Source organism: Sphaeramia orbicularis, chromosome 16, assembly GCF_902148855.1.
Source record: "Sphaeramia orbicularis chromosome 16, fSphaOr1.1, whole genome shotgun sequence".
Lineage (NCBI taxonomy): Eukaryota > Metazoa > Chordata > Actinopteri > Kurtiformes > Apogonidae > Sphaeramia > Sphaeramia orbicularis.
This window is the reverse complement of record NC_043972.1, coordinates 57,518,012-57,542,008: the sequence shown is the minus strand read 5'-3', so window position 1 is coordinate 57,542,008 and position 23,997 is coordinate 57,518,012. Positions and strand designations below refer to the sequence as shown.

The following is a 23,997-nucleotide window of genomic DNA, read 5'->3' as shown; positions in this document are numbered from 1 at the left end:
TACTGGAAATTTAACTCCCAGTTGTTAAAGAACACGGAATTTTGTGATGGAATAAAAAAAATTGATTCTGGATATAAAAAATGATCATACTATTGTCACACCGATCCAAAAATGGGAATACGTTAAATTCAGTTTAAGAAAATATTCAACAACATTTAGTAAAAAATTAAACATGGAAAAGAGAGCAAAGGAAACATCTGTGGTCAAAGAACTTATGTTACTCTATAGTAAACTCAACTGGAATGAAGAAGATAAAGAAAATATAAACAAACTACAGACTAAACTGGATGAGATGTATATTACTAAGGCTAAAGGAGCATATATAAGATCCAGAGCCCGTTGGATTGAAGAGAGAGAAAAGAACACGGCCTATTTTTGTAATTTGGAAAAACGCAGACAGGAATATAATTCAATTGATAGTCTAATGATTGAAGGTGCAGAGTGCACGGATTCTAAAAGAATAGCAAAAGAAGTTTTCAACTTTTATAGCAATCTGTATAAGTCCTCATATTCAGAACAAAATGCCTCATCCTTCCTAAATAAAATAAAAAATCTGATTCCTATGACTGATAAAGAATTTAAAGAAACATGTGATGAGGAATTAAGAATTACAGAACTTGATTGTGCAATTAAAAGAATGGCATCCGATCGCTCCCCAGGACCAGATGGTTTAACTACTAATTTTTAAAACACTTTTGGGAAGATTTAAAACTAATGCTGCTCCAAGCTATTAATGAATGTATTAACCAAAAGAACTAATGGAAACAATGAAACAAGGTGTCATTAAACTAATACCAAAACCTGGAAAAGACAAGAAGATTTTAAGCAGTTTAAGACCTATTACACTATTAAACACCGATTACAAGATTCTGACAACAGTTTAGGCAACAAGATTAAAAACAGGTTTATCTGTGAAGTCTGCAACCGGACCTTAGTCTGGTTTTCATGTTTGTCTGTCACTTCCTGTTTTATTTTGTTAATTTTTCCTCATGTGTCGTGTCTGTTGTCTTTACTTCCCTTCCTTGATCGTGTTCACCTTTTCCCTGATTACCTGACTCCGCCCTGATGTGTGCCACCTGTGTCTCGTTGTCTTCCCTCCCTTCTGTGTATTTAAGTCCTGTCCTTTCCTCTGGTCAGACGCCAGTTCGTAATCTCTCGCAGTTTACTTACCACCGTTTTGATCCTGTCTGTTCGTTTGCTTACCTGTTCTTTGACCCGTTTTTGTCATCCTGTTTTTGCCTGGTTTTGTCTGCCTCCATCTGCCTTCCTGGTTTTTGACGTCTTCGCCTGGTTTTTTGGTACGTGAGCTTGTCTTACCCTTATGTCCTGTTGCCTGTCTGTTTGCTCTCCCGTGCATGACCTGTTTCCGTCCCTGACCTCCCTCTGCTTTTCCCTAGTCGGGGTGCCGACTCAAAACCCGGAGTCGAACCGTGGGTTCGTGTCCCTAGACCGGAGGACGAATCCCTCGAGGACTTCCTTGGCCGCTGTCCTCAAGATCCTGTTTATTATCATAATTTATCTATCTGTACTACCTGTACAAAATAAACTCTGTAAACTTTTACATCCGCCTCCTAGTTCTGCATTTGGGTTCTGGGTCCGTACTATCATCATCACATTATCTGAGTTCATTAGCCCAACACAATCTGGCTTTCTCAAAAGTAGATCTATACATAACAACATCCGCCTGGTTCTGGATCTTATTGAATATAATCACTTAATTGAGGAAGATGCTCTCATATTATTTTTAGACTTCCATAAACCTTTTGATTCAGTGGAACATACATTTATTATTAATACTTTAAAACAATTTGGTTTTGTTAATAAATTCATTGATATAATAACAATGCTATATACAGGTATCAACAGTTGTGTTTCTCTTCCAGAAGGCACATGTCCTAGATTTAATGTGGAACGGGGAATTAGACAAGGATGCAGCATCTCACCTCTTCTATTCATTACAGTCACAGAATTATTAACTATAGCTGTTACAAATTCAAATATTGAAGGACTATACATTAATAATAACAAATTGATTATAAGTCAGATAGCTGATGATACGACCATATTCCTAAAAAATAAAGAACAAATACCATTAGCTTTAGAAATAATAGAGACATTTTCCCAAGCATCTGGTCTAAGATTGAATCTGAGTAAATGTGAACTTATGAGTATTCATAACTGCCCTGACTCCTCAATATGTAATATACCAGTAAAGACGGATGTAAAATATCTAGGTATTTGGATTTCTAAAGACTCAGACAGTAGTATTAAAAAGAATATTCAGAACAATATTGACAGATGCAGAAGAACATTAAACAATTGGCTACAAAGAGATTTAACATTATTTGGTAGAACAATGTTAACTAAATTTGAATCACTCTCTAGATTAATTTATCCTGCATATTCTTTAGCCATTTCTCAAAGACAAATTAAGGAGATTAATAGAATAAATTTTAATTGTATTTGGAAAAATAAACATCACTACATCAAAAAGAGGGATTTGTTGAAAGACTATAAGGATGGTGGACTTAAGGCAATTGATTTTGAAATTATGAATGGAGTGTTAAAAATTAAATGGCTCCAGTCTTTTTTAAAGAATGGAAAGGACATACGGTTTTCACTGCCCTCATTTATATTCAATAAAATGGGTGGTATTCAGTTTTTACTAACATGTGATTTTGAAATTTCAAAATTGCCCATTAAACTATCCACTTTTCATCAACAGGTATTGTTACAATGGAAAATGGTCTTCAAACACAATTTCAGCCCTCATAATGTTCCATTATGGAATAACAGTCATTTTGAGTAGGAGGAAGTCTATTTTTATGGAAAACTGGATGGAGAAAGATATATGGTCTATTGTACATTTAATGGACAATTATGGTCATTTTTTTGAACTGAAAGAATTTATTAATAAATATAATGTTGAATGCTCCATGGCAGATTATAAAAAGGTCATTCAAAACATCCCAAGTGCCCTTATTCAGCTAGTGAAGAATAGCTTGTCGATCATAACAACACCTAGATTGCCCAAAATTAAAATCGGGTGTGTAGATTTTTTGAATAACAAATGTAATAATAAATTTATTAGAGAACCCCTTGTTGACTCCATATACCTGGAAAAAAACTAGGAGCACACTCTTCCTCCAAAGTTACAGCAAATCTGATAGATCAATGATAAGAACAAAATGTTTAAAATTTCCACTTCCTCCAAAATATAAGGAGATACATTTCAAAACTACTAATAACATATATCCATCAAATAAATTCATTAAAAAAAGATTCAAATTTGAAGTAGAAAATTGTCAAATGTGTGATAAAAATGTGGAAACGACAGAACATCTATTTTATGCTTGTGAAATTGTCCAAAATATATGGAGATGTGTTCATGATTTGCTGTCCTCTAGTTCTATGGAAATGGACTTCCTCTCTTATAATGACATTCAGACGGGTGTAATCCTCAAAAATAAAAAAAGATGAGTTTTTGATGAATAACATAATTATAGTAACAAAATATTACATTCATAAATGCAGATGTGCTAAAACTTCCCCCTCATGGTCTGCACTTAAAAACGAACTCCTTTTGTTTAAAAAGTGTTTGAAAATAATTGATAATGCCCAAGCTGAGAAACTGCACACACTCATAGAAAATCTTCAACTGTGCTGAACCCCTTGTACCTTTTTTTTTCTTTCTTTCTTTTTTATGTAATTATCTTTTATTTGTATAGTCTTAGTTATTTTATTTTTACCTTAAGCTTTCAGATATTTTCTGATTCATATAACATGTTGGAGGTGTGATTCTCTTTTGTTATATTTGCACATATGGACAGAAATGAGTATGTCACTTTGTTTTTTGTTATGTATTTGTATTTGTTCTTGTTGCAATCAAAAAAAATGGTGGGACGCGCATTGATGACGCAATGATGCAGAGACAATTCTCTGACCAATCATCGAGCCGTTATCATAGACATACTTTACTTTACATGGACGAATCACAACGCTGTATTGACATGGCCAGCCAATCAGAATGCAGCTTGTATTCATTCCCGGAAGTGCCAGCCCTGTTTGTTCCTCCTTTGTTTTTGCTGTTAGAGCCAGAGACAAGCCGTGAAGCGGGTTCATCCAACTTCATTCTACTCGATGTTAGTCGGTGGGTTTGGACACAGATTCTCATCTTTTGATACTTAGGAGCAGTTTGAGCTCAAATCTACCCAAGTCTTTTTCCTCCTGGATATCTCGGTGCTCTCCGCTATAGTTAGCCGGTACCGGAGCTGCTAACTCTCGTGCAGTGAAGCGGAGACGGTCACTTGAGTTTGGATGGATTTCCTTTTCAGTCCTCGCGCTGCTTGAACATGCTCCGGTTGTTTTCTATGCGCTTCATAGGAGTTTGTATAGAGCCGTTGCTATGGAGATAACATGGCGGTAGTAGGAACACGAGAGCACCAGCAGCGCTGATATTTGTAATTCCGCCCAAAATACACAGTTGAATCTTATTTCCTGTTCAATAGAACAGAGTTTGTTCTGATATAGATACTTGTACATTGTGATGAATAACAGTGACTAACGCCCCCGTTTGTGCCTGAGCCCCCCCCTCTCAGCTTTCTCATCCAGAACGCCCCCTGGGGGGCGGTCCCACCCCCGTTGACAAACCCTAGTGGAGGATGTTAAAGTCATGTCTGCTGTTTGTTTGTTCCACTTGTAGATTTCCTGCCTCAGTGGATGAAATCCTGGAAATGCAGAGCCATCATACAGACCTTCTGGAGCTGCTGGGTCACAGATTGGATCTTTAGGACTGAAAAGCTTTTCTGAGGTCAGTGAATACTCCAACTGTGGGATGGTTTGGATTGATTGAACTGCTGATTTCCTCTGTTGAGTCTATTAATGCCAGTGAAGTTCCTCTGCTCTGCTTTATGTTTATCTATGAATTTGTCCAACCGTTTACTGAATAGTTTTTCTAGAATTTGTGAGAATTGAAGTCAAACTGAAACAGGTCTGGAGTTCACACTCATAGTGCCACCTATTGGTAACAATAAATGACATGTTTTGGTGTTTTAATGTACAGATTGAACATGTCCAACTTTAATTTCTTCAGAAACCTTAACAAGTTCAGGATTTAATACATTCCAAGTTGGTGACCTTAGGTAACGTCATATGATCGTGGTGGTGAAACGAGTTCTGAGGGTTTTTTTTATAAAAAAAGAAATTGTTGTAACTCAGTTATACATTGTTCAATCTGCATCAATTTTCACATGTAGAATAAGAGGACTGAGTTTTTCAATGTGTGAAAATGTCCTATTAATTATCTAACTAGTTAATTTTGTCTGTCTGCTTAATCTGCTTTTAAAGGGATGTGTTTGTTGTGTTCCATTCCATTGCATTTCAGTGACCACCTCTTCTGTTTCTTTGTGTTTTGATGTAGAGAGAAGCCAAAGGTGGATTTAAAGTGAAACCTAAAAGTTGTATCTGGACAAAGATCACCTGATTCCAGCAAACATGGATGGAAGACCCACCTGTGACCAGTGTGGAAATGCTTTCACCACAGCAAGTTCCCTAAAAACCCACCAACGCATCCACACTGGAGAAAGACCATATGCGTGTGACCAATGTGGAAAGAGTTCACATTACATACATTCACACTGGTGAAAAAACATATGAATGTGACCAGTGTGGGAATGCTTTCACCACAGCAAGACACCTAAAACAACACCAACACATTCACACTGGAGAAAAACCATATAACTGTGATGCTAGCTAATCACCTAAAAATCCACCAATGGACCCACAGTGGAGAGAGACCCAAGTCCATCCCATAATTTCACACCCACAACCCAAATCCATCTACATTTCACATCTGTCCTCACTTTAGTCCATTCACAAATATAAAAACCTCTGAAATTATAATTACTCAGTGTTAATGGAAAGAAATCTTGAATGCTATTTGGAACAATATTATTTTTTACTTTATAAATCATTTACACTATCCTGCAATTTGAAGGGTTTCAAGTGGAATAAATCAATTATTTGTTGCTTCAAAATATCTTACTTTATTACTTACTTTACTAATAATTAGGTAATTATCAGTACAGGTTCAGTTATTGTCACGTTTATATCAGTGAAATATGACTTTGTCCGTATTTGATGTGTTTGTGAGATGTATCTTATGCTAAATGGCAGATGAAGTGTGACTTTGCATCTTGCTCTAGGCCATGCAAAAAGGCTCTGTACTTTTCTTAACGCTATTGTAACGCTGCTGACCTCAATATAAAAAACAAAGTGAAAATGTATGAGAAGAAAAAACAAAAGAAATGAAATTTTATAAGTTCTTTGCTTGGTGAGTGATTTTGATTTGCTAATCTAAGTTGTATTCTGATTTATACTTTGTGTATTTTCACCTTTGTGCTGAACAGTGATGAAAAGGTCAGGTTCAGCACAATGTGCCTTTTTTGCAATGTGGAAATGTTTTGTGGTTAAGGTGAGCTGAGTGTAATCTGAATTATGAACTTGGAAACTTACTGTGGTCAAGAAATGCTGGCCTCCCTGCGCAGATGTTCGACCAAGGCGTAACTGTTGAAGCTCTTTGTGGTTAAGCTATGCTATCTAAGCTGAACTCCCTGTGCAAATGTCAAACCAAGGCGTGACCCTTGATCAAACTGTCAAATGCATAAGTGCTATTTTACAGATTTTGCAGATGTCCAATGCACTTGTTAAACTTAAAGTCAACTTTCAAATGGGTGTGTGCTCAGAGTGATTGATGTATATACTGATGTGTTTTGCTTGACGTGTGTACTGACGCATTTTACCCAGCAATTGTTAACCAATCATATGTGTTTGTTGAACTTATGTAACTGAATATGGGAGTAACTAAACATGGGAGTCTTCAAAGAGTCACTGAAGACTATAAAATGTAATGGAGAAGATTTTTATATGTTAGACGAATAGTGTGTTTGATGGGATACTAGTGGTAAACTGCCTTCTCTGACAACTCACAATTTTTGGATTTTTGTGAATCATTGCTGTTTTCAATAAACCACATTCTGGGTTAACCTTTTTTAAACTTCAACCTTGCCTATTGGTGGATTTTTTTCTTCATTCTCCTGTTGTGTTTTTCCATCGGCAGCTTTAAGTGGTAAGTTTCTTTACCATATTAGTTAACCCCCATCGCTTGGCAGCCCGGCCTCTGGCCGGACTTCAATTTTAACGCAGTATCTGAGCAGGATAGAGAACACCGGCAGTCATGCACTTTTCAGGCATGTAGAGTTAAGCCCAGGGCACAGTGAAGATAGTTACCTGGTGTTAAAATATAAAGGTATCTGGGGCAGTAATCCATGAACTAATATTATTGTAGTTTGTTGTGATTATTGTGCTACGTGCTTAACATGTTATCATGTGCATCACTGAGAATTCTTTAAGACTAAAGAACTTAAAGCACAGACTCAGAAATTGAAATAATGCTTGAATTCAAATGCTGAAATTCATCAGACTCCTGCTCTCCAGGAGGCAGAGACTCAAGCATGACCTCTTGATTTTTTCTCCATTTTTCATGGTTATCATCATTTATTTGTCTTCTGTGAATCTCCTTGGGGGCATTTGTGAATTTTGAGGAAAATCAAAGTCTGTGATTTGAACTGTTCGGTTTTTTTACAAGTGGACACCTAGTGCTGTCATCAGTCAGGTTTGGCCACAGTGCAGGATCATCAGTGACAACTGGAGGACCTTCCTTTGTTGATAATTCAGGTGCAGGTGAGGAGGTGGTTTAGGAAGTGCAGGCTGGGACATCCTCTTGGGTTTCCTCAAAGGACTCCCCATAATCTACGCTGAATAAGACCATAATGATCAGCCTAATTATTACCATTTTAAATCATCCCAATTAGACATTATATTAGACTGGATAAATACTTTATTAACCCATAAAAACCCAAACACACACCATCGACCAAAACCATCTACTGATCTAAAATGTTAACCCTTACTGATCCACTAATCTTAATACATGTCAATAATTGGTGTAAAATGCAGTTTTTCATCTTTTCATGGTCATCAGATATGTCCATTTGACGTTCTGAACGTCCATTTGGACGTTCAGAGGCTCCATAGTTACCATGGAAACACTGTCATCTTCTACAGTATTGATTCACCAGTAAAACCCATGGAGTTGGATCAATGAGTGTGGATGAACACACTGGGTTTATGTTTAATCACTGATAATTTTGCTGAAAACATAACTTTTCCCTCAATTTTTTTTTTAATTTGATATAATAACCTTTGAATTTACTCTGAGCTTTAATGAACATCTGCATGATCAGTGAATTAAATATAGGAAAATACATGATTTACTCTGAAAAAACTTCCAATAAAGAGGACAGTATTTCAATAAATGGTGATAAATCACTTAAGAAAGGTTATAAATGGGGAAAAATCTATTTGGGAACTGACACAAAAGTATCAGTGGGTCTTTATGGGTTAATCCCAAATTGGGAAGTGGCTTTTTTGCAGCAGCAGTAAGTATAGTAAAAAACAGAAATATAATAGAAGCACACAATAAAGAATAAAAATACACCCAATAAAATGAAATAATTAATAAATGACACACAAACCTTTATCTCTACAGGTTGTGGCGACTTTGTGAGTAGACACAGCCAGGAATATAAGTAAAACACCAAATGAAAAAAGGTAACACTCATAAATCATGACTATATAGTAGTAGACTATCAGGATTATTAATTAGTTTATTTACAAAAACTACTTAACCATTATACCACCGAATATAAAGAAGGAACTGATAGAACTAGTAATGGCAGATTGTCCTGTAAGTTCCACTATCAAAGCAGTTTTATCAATCAAAACATGAAACTCTGTCAGTAAAAACATGTGTAAATGGGTCATTGCACTGAAAGTCACTGATTGTCTGATTTCATTCAACTGGAATTTCTGTTTTCATTCCACACATGTAGAGATGTTCGTATTATGTTCTTTACACACGTGCATTTCCCTTTTTCATCATTTCATTTGGACAGTGTATATATACACTGGACACGTTTTAACGGTCGCATTTCAATCTCAACTTGAGGGAGAAAAGCTACTTCTTGAGCTCTGGAGAAGCTAACTGATTTCAGCTAGTAGCATTTATGCTAACAACTAGCATCGAGTACGAGCAGTGGAGAACAGCACGAGACCAGACCAGGGACCACTGAACCAAGAACCAACAACGAAGACCAGAACCAGAAGACCATCTGAGAGGGAAGACCACCAAGGACCGGCCAAGGAAGACTGGACTAAACTTTCCATTATGGAACGGTGAGGACAGCAATATTAAAAATATTATTAGTTCCAATCAGCTATGTTAGCATGTCTAGATTTTAGCTACCAGCTAATACTAAATTTTAAATATCACCAATGTTAGGAGGAAAATTTAAAAGATGTGATTTCATTGGGGCATTAAATAACTAATTCTTCTGATTTTTGTTTGTTATTTTGTAAGTTTAGTTGTTGATTATTTACCCCTTTGAAAATATATTATTGCAAGAAGGATATCATCAAGTTTTGATGTAAAACTGTGAAATGTGTTTTAAGCTAATGTACATAAAACACACAACTAAACCGTGTACTGTGGTAGTTTGGATTGAAAGAAAGATTAGCATTCATGGCTAAGCTAATGCACACTGACATCAGTAGCTATTATTGTAGCATAGCATTTAGCATAAAAATGGCAGAAAGGATTATTATATCAAAAATTAGCCAGCCTCTTAATTGGTAATTAGATGAAAATTATGTAGCACTTTGGTTGCTAAATGTTTTCAAACAAGTTTGAAAAGTAGCTAAATTTGTTGTTAGGGTATTCTGAAAAGTAGTTAAATCTTTTTGGCATCAGTGTGTGGCTCTGTGCAGGTACTCTGGTCCTCCCACCGTCCAAACACACGCACCATAAGGTTCATGGCTCTGTGTGAATCAGACGTAGGTATGAATGGTTGTTTGTTTGTCAGCTACAGTGACAGTCCAGGCTGTTCCACCTTTGACCACTGATAACCAGGAAAAGCTCCTCACAATGAGTAAGCAGTTCACAAAATGGATGAATGAACATCTGGCAGAAATAATTAAAGAACTATCCACTATCCTTTACTGAAACCAAACCACAAACAAAACTCCAACAACTACTGGTCAAACCCAAAGATAAAGTAACAGCACATCCCAGAATACTTGCACAGGTGTCTCTTAAAGTAACAGAACCTTTTTCTGTTTTACCTACATTACAAATACATTACATTACAAGAAGGGAGCAGGAAGTTGAGTGTTAGAAACATGCAGAGAAACGACTTTGGAAACAAAGTCCAAACTTTTTACTGACTGTATGTGAGGCACGTGTTCTGAAATTACACAAAAGCCACTTTGTGAAAAGTCATGGTCTTATTTGATAAATGTCCATACCAGGATCCAAATGACCTTTGACCTCCTGAAGGCAGGCTTTCACTGTCTTCACCACTTACGGGTCAGCCCTTTGAGGTCATGTGACATCACTGTGGCCTGTACTGTCCTCCACAATGTGGCCTGAGGATCATAGACTGTCAACAACATGGCTTCCATATACTTTGACTGAACTCCTAAACTGTGTGAAATCTGCAGATGCATATCTTTAATGTCCTACAGATTGGACAATGACCGGACTGATCAGGATCATCAGGCTTGTGACAGAATGGTTCAGGGAGAATGAGTCATCATTTTCATACATGGATTCATCTCCATAAAGTCCAGGCTCTAATTTGGGATGTGATGAAGACTTGATACAGCGGTCTGATTCTCCATCATCAATAATCCAGGGATTAAAGCAAAAATTTTTCATCTGACTGAAAATTTTCTTCTGGTCAAAATCATTGGCCACTATTAAAAATGATGCAATACAATACTACTATAACGTACAAGTTCATATAGTCAAATTTGGCAATACTGTAAAACACACTGGATGGGAGAGTGTACAGGTGTAGAAGATTAGTAACATGGATAGAAAAAATGTCGTGAGTGGTATTGGTGGGGGGTCTGGGGGTCCTCCCCCAGAAAATTTTTAAAGCTTCAGGTCAATTTTGGTGCTCTGTGGTTAATTTTAAAGGGTATGAAAACCTTTGAAGCAAGTGAAAATAATAACTAGAATAAAACCTTACAGCAAAAAATGAATGAAAAACTTTTTATTTAACAATTTAGGAGCTCCTAAAACAAGGCTGCTTAATTTTTTTGCACCATGATCTAATTGGAGTTCCATCGTCTGCCTTCTCATCAAGCCACGCCCACCTCCGTTTTTCACGCATCTCTCAATAGTTACCACTTCAGCACCTCCCTCTACAAACGTGTCCATGATGTCGTATATGCTAGCCAAAATAATCTGTACGTGGTCAAACCTGCGTCCACAACCCCCTCCCGCCAATATCATGTTCTCTTTTGATTGGAAGAAATGACGTCAACTGAAACAGAAATTATATTCCGTTACAGATCCTCTCTGAGGGTATTTAAAATACAGTGGCTTTGCAAATACCAAGGGTGTTACTCATTCATTCAGTTTTATCTCCGTACTGTACCACACAGATAGAAATAAGATGCTAAACGGGTCAAAATAAAGCACTTATGCAGTCGGGCGCGTAACCGCGTCAGGCCGTGGCGCGCACAGCCGCACGCACGGGAAGGGCACATACACACAAACACACACACACACACACACACTAGTCATATACCGGCAAGAGGAGATAAGCTATGAACCCAAACATGAAGGTCCATGTAGATCAGTTCTGTCTTCTTCCCTTTTCGCTGTGGTTCTTTCATAATGAAAGCTACTTGTTCGCACTAAACTAAAGTTAGTCTGGAGGCTGAACTTCAGTAAAGCTGAACTTGTCCATGTGTTTCTGAGGCACAGAATGAGCAGCGTTTCCTTCCAAAGAGAAATAGTCATCAACCTCTCCTCCCGACATCAAAATAAAGAAGTCATCTTATTATCATCACTGTTAAACCTATCAGCCCCCTGTGCCTGTGTTAAACACCTGCAGACCCAGGACAGCAGACCCAGGACAGGATCGCGGTGCCGACTGGACTCCGCCAAACACGTGGGGAAGTTACTTCAATATGACTTTTTTTCCCCCCTCAATTTTTCCATTTGACGGATATCCGTCGTGGTGACGGAGAACTTTAATCCCTGCAATAATCCAAAATTAATGCAACTATGGATGGAACAAATATTATGAACCTTATTGTGACACTTCATGAGCATTATGTGGTAAAAAGATGTGACAGTGAATGTCTCCTGTAATCCAAACCAAAGGTGGTGCATATAAAACAGGGGTGCCAAAAAAACATACAGTTCAATAACGGAAAATAACCACCTCATAAAAATACAGTAATTTTCCATAATTAAAATACATTTTTTTGCCCTAACTTTACATGAGATTTTGCATATTTTTTTGACTTTTTAATGTTTAATAAAGAATATTTACATGTATTAAAACAATCAAATTACCTACAAATATAGATATAAATCATTTTCAATGAGACTAAGTTGTACAATCCACTGATAAAAACTGTATTTGGACAGTTTATCAGTGCTTATACATGTTATACATTCACAAAAATACATTTATTCAACATTTCTGTTGTGAAACCTCCTGTAATTACACAAGATATTTGTCGATTAACAAACAAGTCTGGTTAAACTTACAGAACAAATACTTCTTTAACAGTTAATTGTTAGTAATTTTATCTTGTTTTATCTTCTTCTTTTTTTTTTTTACAGTATTAAACTTTAAATTAACAGTTTAATCTCATGAATAGAAAAGAAATATTTGTGAAATCATGATACATTTGTAAATGTATTTTAACTGTATCTTTCTGTGAAAAAAGAAAAAAAATTCTTTTAAAAAATTGAAATTTTTTGGTTATTCACAGTCAAAGTTTTTTCATGTTATTTTACATTTGACATGTAAAATCACAGTCTACTTTTGTAATTTCATTAATATTTTCCTGTATCTTAAAAATACAGTAAAAATCTGTAAAAAAAAACAAAACAAAGAAACAGTAAAAATTCTGTTAAATTACATTTTTTTTACAGTGTAGAGCTGTAAATATCCAAACATATGTAGCTGTGAATATATATACCAAATATACATATTAAAACAGTCTATTAAGACACAATTAAAACATAAATTTGTACAATATGTGCTAGAGAATATATGATCAATATGATAATAAATGAAACATACATAAATAAGTGTGAAAATATAGTTGTTTTAAAATGATGTGGTTCTAATGAGGCACAGATGGTTCAATGTAAACCATGCAGATAGTTTGAGTGTATACTGTGACATTTGTCCTCTGTATTTTTCATCCAGCTAAAGACACCTGGATGAATGGGTTTGAAATCAGATTTATCATCAGTTTCATCTTCACTCTTCAACTGTCGCTTCCTTTAAACTGATCCTGTTGGTCTTTTTGCAGGAGTCTGGGTTGTACGGTGGTGGACGTGCTGACACTAAAGCCTCCCTGGGCTGAATTCGAGGCCATGGCGGCGATATTCCAGCCCACCCCCCAGCCCACCAACCCCCTGCTGCCCTCACACACGTCTGAACAGCTGTGGGACTTCATCCTCTGCATCTTGGTGGAGGCCAAACACAGGCCGAGCGCCCAGGAGCTGCTCAGGCATCCCTTCTCCCAGATCCTCTGATGAAATCTGCCCGAACCATGAACTTTAACCCAGACGGAACCGGTCCAGGGGTCAGTGTTAAATCCACAGAGGTATTGGAGTGAAAACCCAAACACATGCTCTTACAGGAGTCACCAGCAGGGGGAGACAAAACACAGATGAGGAGGTTTGACAGATGCAAACACACACTCCTGATGTTCTCCTTCAGAATCAGCGTCTTTCAAGTCAAATCCACTCAGTTGTGTCTTCATTCATATCCTCCACTGTGTTTAGATTCACTCACTGAGCAGTTTTGAGGAACGCCACGAAGCTCTGAAAAGTTTTCAACAACATTTTCAAGCTGCAGAATAAAAAGAAAAACTCACCTGTTCAGTGAACGTGGACAAATACTCACTTTGTACAGTGTTAATGAGACGGAGTTGTTCTTTTTTTCACTTCTGCTGATTGTTTTTATCACTGTCTCGTGTAAATCAATGAAAGCTCCACCCTTAGACAACTCTTCATATCTATAAACCTTCATGTCTAATGACTAAAAGTAGCTCCACTGGAGTTTAATGAACAGGTTTATTGTTTTTCAGGTGAACATATCAGACAGAAATTAGTATCAGATAATAAACAACAACACAAACCTAATGAGACAAACCTGATAATGGAGAAAAATCTGAAAATAATGATAAAATATGTTACTTCTGTTAGTTTTATACAAGTAAAGATGATTATCATGACATCAAATAGAATAGAATAGAATAGAATAGAATAGAATAGAATAGAATAGAATAGAATAGAATAGCCTTTATTGTCATTGTGTTTTCCAGTCAGTGCAACAATATGAATAAAAAGCCAATACGTCAGAAAATAAAATTATAAAAGAAAACTAGTAAAATAAGAAAATTGAATATAAGATTAAAATAAAGTGTAAAATCTACTAAGTCTGAAAGGCACCGTATAGTATGGTGGCCCAGAGGTGCAACAGTCCAAAAACTTATCCACTATAAAAAAAAAGGAGATCAGGCTAAAAAAAATTCCACTATAAGAAATAAAAGAGATGAGAAAATTATTCACGATACGAAAAAAAAAGACAACAGCCAAAAAATTATCCACTAGCCCCAAAAAATATCCACTATATATTTTTAAAATAACTTTATTTTTAGTGCACCGACCTCAACTTTTGGTGGCTTACTTCATTAGCATTAGCCACATTAGCTGAAGGCTTTAAAAAATTTCAACCTATGCTTTTATTTTTCTGGTGGCCTTAATTTTAAAGCAAGAGACCTTTCGGGTAAAATGCCCCCTAAATTGAAAAGGTGGATGATGTTTTCTTTTTTTCTTATACCAGATACTTTTTTGGGCTGTTCTCTTTTTTTCTTATATGGATATTTTTTTGGTCTGTTGCACCTCTGGGCCACTGCAGTATAGTGATACTGACCCACACATGTTCTGGGTCAATTCTAGGATTCTTCTATTATGGGATGAACTGGCAGAATTATTCCAGTATATCTGAACTGTCTGTATGGACTCCTGAAATCAGGAACCTAATGAAACAAATGACATTACATTGGTTAGTTTGGTTTAAATTATTTTATAGATGTATATAAATGATATGGACATAAATATTGGGACACATCATGTCTACAGCTGTAAGATGTCCTGTTCATGATGATTTGAGACATAAACATAAATATTTCCATAAAGTTTAATGGGAGGTTTTTCTTCCTACAGCGATCAGCCATAACATTCTGACATTTACAGGTAAAGTAGTATTAGTGTTAATTATGTCATTACAATGGGATCTGTCAGTGGGTGGGATTTACACTATATAGACAAAAGTATGTGGACACATTGAATTAAGTTGTTTCTTTTCTAACAGGGGTCTGGGATACAAAACAATAGTGACAAATGTGATAATATAGATTTACATTAGGGTAAATATCATTGCATTGGTTAGTTTGGTTTAAATTGTTATATTGATGAATATAAATGATCTGGATCCAAATATTAGGACACATCATGTCTACAGCGGTCATCCTGCTCCTTTTCCAATGTTTTCTTTTCTTTTTAAATAAATCTTTTCATTGTTTGGTTTTAATGTTATGTTTGAAATAAATAAATAAACAAACAGCTGGAAGATGTCCTGTTTATGCTGATTTCAGATATAAACATATATATATTCCTTGAAGTTTAATGGGAGGGTTTTCTTCCTAAGTGAGATGTGAAGAAAGTAGATGGTTAGTTGTGGTTGAAATGTTTTATTTACAGTCAGAGCATGAGAAATATTTTAGAATTTTGAGGTAAAACATTTAAAATCATAGTCATGGATAAAAAAAAAAATCAATGTTGAGAGAAATTAAGTAAAAACCATCTCTGATTTTGGAAGCAAAGATACTACTGTACTGTACACTCAGTACAAGAGCATGTGTTTGAAATGTCACAATATCACAACATTGTGAAGAACAAACCCCAGATGACGCACATAATCCAGTCCTCCAGTTGTTAGCTAACGTTCACGTCAACCTGTTCAAAGTTCTTCCTTCCCTTCCGAATCATGTCTATATGATCCACATCCAGTTGGAATCCTCTGTCCACTTTACTGGGAGGTGTTGGACTTGGTCCAATCTGAGGAACATCACTGATATGAAGTTTTGGGAGTTCCTGAAGACAGCGCGTGTAGACCGTCTCCATAGTTACACCGGAATCTGGTTTATAAATTGCGGGACCCGCATTGATGACGCAATGATGCAGAGACAATTCTCTGACCAATCATCGAGCCGTTAGCAAAGACACACTTTACTTTACATGGACGAATCACAACGCTGTATTTTTTTTCTTTCTTTCTTTTTTTTTTATCTAATTATCTTGTGTTCATGATTTGCTGTCCTCTAGTTCTATGGAAATGGACTTCCTCTCTTATAATGACATTCAGATGGGTGTAATCCTCAAAAATAAAAAAGATGAGTTTTTGATGAATAACATAATTATAGTAACAAAATATTACATTCATAAATGCAGATGTGCTAAAACTTCCCCCTCATGGTCTGCACTTAAAAACGAACTCCTTTTGTTTAAAAAGTGTTTGAAAATAATTGATAATGCCCAAGCTGAGAAACTGCACACACTCATAGAAAATCTTCAACTGTGCTGAACCCCTTGTACCTTTTTTTTTCTTTCTTTCTTTTTTTTATCTAATTATCTTTTATTTGTATAGTCTTAGTTATTTTATTTTTACGTTAAGCTTTCAGATATTTTCTGATTCATATAACATGTTGGAGGTGTGATTCTCTTTTGTTATATTTGCACATATGGACAGAAATGAGTATGTCACGTTGTTTTTTGTTATGTATTTGTATTTGTTCTTGTTGCAATCAAAAAAAATGGTGGGACGCGCATTGATGACGCAATGATGCAGAGACAATTCTCTGACCAATCATCGAGCCGTTATCATAGACACACTTTACTTTACATGGACGAATCACAACGCTGTATTGACATGGCCAGCCAATCAGAATGCAGCTTGTATTCATTCCCGGAAGTGCCAGCCCTGTTTGTTCCTCCTTTATTTTTGCTGTTAGAGCCAGAGACAAGCCGTGAAGCGGGTTCATCCAACTTCATTCTACTCGATGTTAGTCGGTGGGTTTGGACACAGGTTCTCATCTTTTGATACTTAGGAGCAGTTTGAGCTCAAATCTACCCAAGTCTTTTTCCTCCTGGATATGTCGGTGCTCTCCGCTATAGTTAGCCGGTACCGGAGCTGCTAACTCTCGTGCAGTGAAGCGGAGACGGTCACGTGAGTTTGGATGGATTTCCTTTTCAGTCCTCGCGCTGCTTGAACATGCTCCGGTTGTTTTCTATGCGCTGCATAGGAGTTTGTTTAGGGCCGTTGCTATGGAGATAACATGGCGGTAGTAGGAACACGAGAGCACCAGCAGCGCTGATATTTGTAATTCCGCCCAAAATACACAGTTGAATCTTATTTCCTGTTCAATAGAACAGAGTTTGTTCTGATATAGATACTTGTACATTGTGATGAATAACAGTGACTAACGCCCCCGTTTGTGCCTGAGCACCCCCCTCTCAGCTTTCTCATCCAGAACGCCCCCTGGGGGGCGGTCCCACCCCCGTTGACAAACCCTAGTGGAGGATGTTAAAGTCATGTCTGCTGTTTGTTTGTTCCACTTGTGGATTTCCTGCCTCAGTGGATGAAATCCTGGAAATGCAGAGCCATCATACAGACCTTCTGGAGCTGCTGGGTCACAGATTGGATCTTTAGGACTGAAAAGCTTTTCTGAGGTCAGTGAATACTCCAACTGTGGGATGGTTTGGATTGATTGAATTGCTGATTTCCTCTGTTGAGTCTATTAATGCCAGTGAAGTTCCTCTGCTCTGCTTGATGTTTATCTATGAATTTGTCCAACCGTTTACTGAATAGTTTTTCTAGAATTTGTGAGAATTGAGGTCGAACTGAAACAGGTCTGGAGTTTGTGAAATGGTGGTTAATCCTAGATTTATAAAGAAGGAACTTTTGCAACTTTCCTTTGGTTTTAATTTAGACATAGTCCAGGTTGACTGTTGGTTTACAGAAATATGTATTCCTCATGTTTCGTACACTGTATAAGTGTTTTTGTGTGTTTTTAGTTTTGAAGATGGTTTTATCAGAGATGAGAGTTAGCAGAGTTTAGTGCGTTCATGTCTCACAGATAGCTGCTGTCTAGGTCGTCTGACTGAATTTGTCGTGTATGGAGCAGGAGATGAGGAGGGATTTTTCCTCCTGTTGCTCAGTACATGTGCAGACTATTAGTAGATGGAGTTGTAATGTAAAACAAACTTCACTTTGTTCTTGCTCCTTAGTGAGTCCTGTGTTGTTTGTATGTGAGGTTATATCAAATATTGTTTGTCCTTTTAACATTGAGTATCTGCTGCTGTTTGAATCAGTTGCTTTGCTTCTTTGAACTGGTGTTTTGTATTGTGTTATTTTGCAGATATTGCAGAATTCGTATCAGTAATGCTATTGTTGTGTTTCTACTTTTATTGTTGAGATGATGTGATATGAGATGGTGCAGACTGTTGGTAGATGGAGTTGTAATGTAATGTTTAGTTCTGGCTCCTTGGTGAACCCCCCACCCCCACCCCCATTGTACTTCTGCTGTTTGTTGTAATTGTTGGCTTTCCTGGCCTTTGTCTCCCTGAGCCCCCTCCTCAGCTGGTCCATAGTGAGGGAGAGGGGGGTGGGAGGTGACTGGAGGGCCTCCTCTGTTACATGGAGGGGCAGAGGAGCCTATGGTAACAGGGAAGGGGGGGAGGGGGGTTCCATACTGGAGAGGTTTGAAGAGGGACCTGAATGGGTGGGGGCTGGAGTCAGGACAGATTCAAACCTGTTGAAATGCAAATTCAGCTCGTTTGCCCAGTCCTGATCTCCATTAAATGGTGGGCGGTCATTATTCGATACGTTCAGGGTGCAGAGGTGAATTTGGATGTATGGATGTATGAATTTGTCCAATCAGCACCAAACTCCATGAGCATGATCAGAGTCACACCCTGAACATGACATGACAATATTGAATCAGACTCATAGTGCCACCTATTGGCAACAATAAATGACATATTTTGGTGTTTTAAAGTACAGATTGAACATGTCCAACTTTAATTTCCTCAGAAAACCTTAACAAGTTCAGGATTTAATACATTCCAAGTTGGTAACGTTAGGTAACGTCATATGATCGTGGTGGTGAAACGAGTTCTGAGGTTTTTTTTATAAAACAAGAAATTGTTGTAAGTCATTTGTACATTGTCGAATCTGCATCAATTTTCATATGTAGAATAAGAGGACTGAGTTTTTCAGTGTTTAAAAATGTCCTATTAATTATCTAACTAGTTAATTTTGTCTGTCTGCTTAATCTGCTTTGAAAGGGATGTGTTTGTTGTGTTCCATTCCATTGCATTTCAGTGACCACCTCTTCTGTTTCTTTGTGTTTTGATGTAGAGAGAAGACAAAGGTGGATTTAAAGTGAAACCTGAAAGCTGTATCTGGACAAAGATCACCTGATTCCAGCAAACATGGATGGAAGACCCACCTGTGACCAGTGTGGCAAGACTTTCGCCACAGCAAGTTCCCTAAAAAGACACCAACGCATCCACACTGGAGAAAGACCATATAAGTGTGACCAGTGTGGAAAGACTTTCACCACAGCAAGTTCCCTAAAAAGACACCAACGCATCCACACTGGAGAAAGACCATATGAGTGTGACCAGTGTGGAAAGACTTTCATCACAGCAAGTTACCTAAAACAACACCAACACATCCACACTGGAGAAAAACAGTATGTGTGTGACCAGTGTGGAAATGCTTTCACCACAGCATGTAACCTAAAAAGACACCAACACATCCACACTGGAGAAAAACCATATGTGTGTGACCAGTGTGGAAATGCTTTCACCACAGCAAGTGACCTAAAAATCCACCAACGCATCCACACTGGAGAAAAACCATATATGTGTGACCAGTGTGGAAATGCTTTCACCACAGCAAGTGACCTAAAAATCCACCAACGCATCCACACTGGAGAAAGACCATATGAGTGTGACCAGTGTGGAAATGCTTTCACCACAGCACGTGACCTAAAAAGACACCAATACATCCACACTGGAGAAAGACCATATGAGTGTGACCAGTGTGGAAATGCTTTCACCACAGCAAGTAACGTAAAAGAACACCAACGCATCCACACTGGAGAAAAACCGTATGATTGTTACCAGTGTGGAAATGCTTTCACCACAGCAAGTTCCCTAAAAATCCACCAACGCATCCACACTGGAGAAAGACCATATGAGTGTGACCAGTGTGGAAATGCTTTCACCACAGCACGTGACCTAAAAAGACACCAACGCATCCACACTGGAGAAAAACCATATGAGTGTGACCAGTGTGGAAAGAGTTTCACCCAAACTCAAATTCTAAAAATCCACCAACGCATTCACACTGGAGAAAGACCGTATGAGTGTGACCAGTGTGGAAATTCTTTCATCACAGCAAGTCACCTAAGAATCCACCAACGGATCCACACTGGAGAAAGACCATATGAATGTGACCAATGTGGAAAGAGATTCACCCAAATGAGTGGGCTTAAACATCACCAACGCATCCACACTGGAGAAAAACCATATGAATGTGACCAGTGTGGGAATGCTTTCACCACAGCAAGACACCTAAAACAACACCAACACATTCACACTGGAGAAAAACCATATAACTGTGATGCTAGCTAATTACCTAAAAATCCACCAACGGACCCACACTGGAGAGCGACCCAAGTCCATCCCATAATTTCACACCCACAACCCAAATCCATCTGCACTTCACATCTGTCCTCACTTTAGTCCGTTCACAAATATAAAAACCCCTGAAATTATAATTACTCTGTGTTAATGGAAAGAAATCTTGAGTGCTATTTGGAACAATATTATTTTTTACTTTCTAAATCGTTTACACTATCCTGCAATTTTAAGAGTTTCAAGTGGAATAAATCAATTATTGGTTGCTTCAAAATATCCTACTTTATTACTTACTTTACTAATAATTTGGTATGTTATCAGTACAGGTTCAGTTATTGTCACGCTTATATAAGTGAAATATGACTCTGTCCGTATTTGATGTGTTTGTATGTTGTGTTTGTATGTCTTATGCTAAATGGCAGATGAAGTGTGACTTTGAATCTTGCTCTAGGTCATGCAAAAAGGCTCTGTACTTTTCTTAACGCTATTGTAACGCTGCTGACCTCAACATAAAAAACAAAGTGAAAATGTATGAGAAGGAAAAACAAAAGAAATGAAATGTTATAAGTTCTTTGCTTGGTGAGTGATTTTGATTTGTAAATCTAAGTTGTATTCTGATTTATACTTTGTGTATTTTCACCTTTGTGCTGAACAGTGATGAAAAGGTCAGGTTCAGCACAATGTGCCTTTTTTGCAACGTGGAAATTTTTTGTGGTTAAGGTGAGCTGAGTGTAATCTTAATTATGAATTTGGAAACTTACTGTGGTCAAGAAATGCTGGCCTCCCTGCGCAAATGTTCGACCAAGGCGTAACTCTTGAAGCTCTTTGTGGTGAAGCTATGCTATCTAAGCTGAACTCCCTGTGCAAATGTCAAACCAAGGTTTGACCCTTGATCAAACTGTCAAATGCATAAGTGCTATTTTACAGATTTTGCAGATGTCCAATGCACTTGTTAAACTTAAAGTGAACTTTCAAATGGGTGTGTGCTCAGAGTGATTGATGTTGACGTGTTTTGCTTGACATGTGTACTGATGCATTTTACCCAGCAATTGTTAACCAATCATATGTGTTTGTTGAACTTATGTAACTGAATATGGGAGTCACTAAACATGGGAGTCTTCAAAGAGCCACTGAAGACTATAAAATGTAATGGAGAAGATTTTTATGTCTTTGATGGGATACTAGTGGTAAAGTGCCTTCTCTGACAACTCACAATTTTTGGATTTTTGTGAATCATTGCTGTTTTCAATAAACCACATTCTGGGTTAACCTTTTTTAAACTTCAACCTTGCCTATTGGTGGATTTTTCCTTCATTCTCCTGTTGTGTTTTTCCATCGGCAGCTTTAAGTGGTAAGTTTCTTTATCATATTAGTTAACCCCCATCGCTTGGCAGCCCGGCCTCTGGGCAGACCTCAATTTTAACGTGGTATCTGAGCAGGATAGAGAACACTGGCAGTCATGCACTTTTCAGGCACGTAGAGTTAAGCCCAGGGCACAGTGAAGACAGTTACCTGGTGTTAAAATATAAAGGTATCTGGGGCAGTAATCCATGAACTAATATTATTGTTTTTTGTGATTATTGTGCTACGTGCTTAACATGTTATCATGTGCATCACTGAGAATTCTTAAAGACTAAAGAACTTAAAGCACAGACTCAGAAATTCAAATAATGCTGAAGTTCAAATAATGTCAAAATTGAAATATTGCTGGAATTCATCAGACTCCTGCTCTCCAGGAGGCAGAGACTCAAGCACGACCTCTTGATTTTTTTCTCCATTTTTCATGGTTATCATCACATAATTGTCTTCTGTGAATCTCCTTGGGGCCATTTGTGAATTTTGAGGAAAATCAAAGTCTGTGATTTGAACTGTTCTGTTTTTCACAAGTGGACACCTAGTGCTGTCATCAGTCAGGTTTGGCCACAGTGCAGGATCATCAGCCACAACTGGAGGACCTTCCTTTGTTGATAATTCAGGTGCAGGTGAGGAGGTGGTTTAGGAAGTGCAGGCTGGGACATCCTCTTGGGTTTCCTCAAAGGACTCCCCATAATCTACGCTGAATAAGACCATAATGATCAGCCTAATTATTACCATTTTAAATCATCCCAATTAGACATTATATTAGACTGGATAAATACTTTATTAACCCATAAAAACCCAAACACACACCATCGACCAAAACCATCTACTGATCTAAAATGTTAAACCCTTACTGATCCACTAATCTTAATACATGTCAATAATTGGTGTAAAATGCAGTTTTTCATCTTTTCATGGTCATCAGATATGTCCATTTGACGTTCTGAACGTCCATTTGGACGTTCAGAGGCTCCATAGTTACCATGGAAACACTGTCATCTTCTACAGTATTGATTCACCAGTAAAACCCATGGAGTTGGATCAATGAGAGTGGATGAACACACTGGGTTTATGTTTAATCACTGATAATTTTGCTGAAAACATAACTTTTCCCTCAATTTTTTTTTTAATTTGATATAATAACCTTTGAATTTACTCTGAGCTTTAATGAACATCTGCATGATCAGTGAATTAAATATAGGAAAATACATGATTTACTCTGAAAAAACTTCCAATAAAGAGGACAGTATTTCAATAAATGGTGATAAATCACTTAAGAAAGGTTATAAATGGGGAAAAATCTATTTGGGAACTGACACAAAAGTATCAGTGGGTCTTTATGGGTTAATCCCAAATTGGGAAGTGGCTTTTTTGCAGCAGCAGTAAGTATAGTAAAAAACAGAAATATAATAGAAGCACACAATAAAGAATAAAAATACACCCAATAAAATGAAATAATTAATAAATGACACACAAACCTTTATCTCTACAGGTTGTGGCGACTTTGTGAGTAGACACAGCCAGGAATATAAGTAAAACACCAAATGAAAAAAGGTAACACTCATAAATCATGACTATATAGTAGTAGACTATCAGGATTATTAATTAGTTTATTTACAAAAACTACTTAACCATTATACCACCGAATATAAAGAAGGAACTGATAGAACTAGTAATGGCAGATTGTCCTGTAAGTTCCACTATCA

At 37.2% G+C, this 23,997-nt stretch overlaps 1 long non-coding RNA gene and 1 pseudogene across 2 annotated transcripts; both read left to right on the top strand.

Annotated features, from left to right (window-relative positions):
* Positions 1–4,047: 4,047 nt before the first annotated feature.
* Positions 4,048–5,461, top strand: LOC115436333 (uncharacterized). Of its 2 annotated transcripts, XR_003937801.1 has the most exons (3): positions 4,048–4,150; positions 4,703–4,810; positions 5,424–5,461. It is a non-coding gene; the product is annotated as an uncharacterized LOC115436333 (long non-coding RNA). The 2 variants fall into 2 exon arrangements; XR_003937802.1 differs by lacking the exon at positions 5,424–5,461 and having other exon boundaries at positions 4,703–4,813.
* A 7-nt stretch (positions 5,462–5,468) lies between these two features.
* Positions 5,469–23,997, top strand: part of LOC115436240 (zinc finger protein 850-like) — an 82,406-nt pseudogene continuing 63,877 nt past the window's right edge.